The sequence below is a fragment of the Phyllostomus discolor genome, chromosome 9 (genome assembly GCF_004126475.2).
Source record: "Phyllostomus discolor isolate MPI-MPIP mPhyDis1 chromosome 9, mPhyDis1.pri.v3, whole genome shotgun sequence".
Classification (NCBI taxonomy): Eukaryota; Metazoa; Chordata; class Mammalia; order Chiroptera; family Phyllostomidae; genus Phyllostomus; species Phyllostomus discolor.
Window position 1 is genome coordinate 98795988 of NC_040911.2, and position 2296 is coordinate 98798283.

The 2296-nt window shown below is 45.0% G+C and overlaps 1 non-coding gene across 1 annotated transcript; it reads right to left on the reverse strand.

Moving 5' to 3' along the window:
• Positions 1-138, reverse strand: LOC114507169. Its single transcript, XR_003685439.1, has one exon. It is a non-coding gene; the product is annotated as a small nucleolar RNA SNORA2/SNORA34 family (small nucleolar RNA).
• Between the last annotated feature and the right edge of the window lie 2158 nt (positions 139-2296).

Here is a 2296-nt window from a genome sequence, read left to right on the forward strand (position 1 = left end):
AGATGTTTCTTTCTAATGAATTGACCATTATATTTCCTAAGTTCTGAAATAGCCAACAGACCATAGCAAGACAATGCTTTAGGCTCCTGCTTGAAACCAGTCTCATTGAACTTTTAACAGCACTTGGTTTTTAACTTCATTCGAAACAATTTTGTTAGACTGCATTGTGACAGCTGTCTCATCAGTGTGCATTCAAAAAGTATCAAAATCAGTGAATTTTTGTGTAGCCATTTTAATATTGAAGATGGAAGCGGCAATCTTTTCAGCATACTAGGCTTTATTATTTCAAGAAAGGTAAAAACGCAACTAAAGTGCAAGTAAGACTTGTGCAGCGTGTGGTATGGAGAGGGTGCTGTGCTGAGCAAACCCGTCCCAAGTGGTTAGCGGGATTTTGTGCTGAAGACTCTCACTGGATGCTGCTCCACGGTTGGGCAGACCAGTTCAGGTTGCTCATGATCAAATTGAGACATTAATGGAGACAATCAATGTTACACCACATGCAAGACAGCTGACCTATTCAACATAACCACATCAGTAAAAATGTGTCCTTTATTTTACTGGGGGGAAAAAAAAAAAAAACTAAACAGACTTTGTGGCCAACCTAAGACTAGATCATGTGCCTGAGAACCAGAGGTTCCCCTTCATTCTAGGACCCGAGGGTCCAAGGGCCCCTGGAAACAACTGTCAAGTAAGGACAACCCAGGTTCAGAGCAGAAGCCACCAGAAAAACTCACAGACACGCGTGGTGGGGAAACAAAATGTCCAAAATTTATTCTCCAACAGTTGGCATCAGCAGGTACAAACTACAGGGTCCTCTCTGTACATCGTACATTCACAAGGCGCGGCAGTGAGCGAGGCTCCGGCGTGGCCTCTGTAACAGCATCCACTTCACAGTGCGAGCGGGTACTCTCGGCGTGTTCGCGGGCGACCCCAGGAGGAAAGGCACAACTTGGCAAAACGAAACAATGTTTCTGGATCCTAAGGTCACGTGCAATCACTCAGGGGCCAACTTTGGATATTCTTGACCTACACTTCCACACGGAGGGAGGGGGGAAGACTCCTCCCAATGCAGAAATGAGGGCCTTCCCTTCTTCCTCGTTAAACCGTTAAAAGAAATATTTATTGCTTGCTTAATATTACATAAAAGGGGATTAAGGAACAAAACAAAAAAATCACAAAAACATTTTGAACGTCCAGTCCAGCCACTCCCACCAATACATCAATTCTTAGGGTTGAGGCAGGGACTGGGAATGCTGTCAGCGGCCATAAAACAGGTAAAGAGAGACTAAGGCTACAAACAAAATAAACGAGGTAGATAAATTAAAGCTTTCTTACCCAGGGCTAGTCTGTTCCAACTCTGTAGCCTTCATGCAACAGTATTCGGGGCAGGTGGGGGAATCTTCATCATAATTATTTGGCGTTAAGTCACATCAAGGAAGTTTTTATAAAAATTAGTATGTGAACCTCTAAATAAGAAGCATGCCCTCCCATGAGTTTCTCCCACGAAAAACCCATTTCTTCGATAGAATAGGCACTGGCAAACCACATCAAGCCACCTGAGGTCCCCTGCTCAGGCGCCCACCCGGCCTGGTGCTCAGGAAGGGGGAGGTACCCCGGAACGCACGGGGGGACACATGGGCACTTTTCGGGCCCCACCTGGACTGTCCTCAAAAAGCAGCAGCGCACACACCGACTCCCTAAGGACCACAATCAGTCCACCCGAGGGCCCCCTACTGAAGGCCCCAAGGTTGGGGGAATTTTGTCATCCTACCTTAGGCTTAAAAAAAAAAAAAGTTTACGTTAAAAAAAAAAAAAGGCGCAGGGCACAGGGTTGAGCGGCACACCAAGCAGGTCCCTAGAAACGACAGACACAGCATTTACCCGCACCTGGTCACCCCAGAAGCACATGGCACCCCTCCCCCCATTAGGCTAAAACAGTTGTCTTTTCTCTCATGGTTCGGTGGACACCAACTTGAGAATAGGTGGCAGTCTTTGGAAATAGTGACTTTAGCTTGTACAAAGTTTTCACGTAGACAGTTTGTCTCAAGTAACAAAGCTACTTTGCAAGACCCGCTTCTTTCCAAAATTAAAACAAAACAAAAAAAATACTAGTCTGTATTTGCTTTCCTATGATTTTTTTTTTTTTTTTGCAAAGCAGCAATAGCAACATCGTGATTGTAGGACTTGCCTGAGGTTGTGGTCACAACTGTAAACATCGTCTGCACATCAGTTAAGAAAAAAAGAAAAAAGAGAGAGAGAGAGAGAGAGAGAGAGAGAGAGAGAGAGAGAGAGAGAT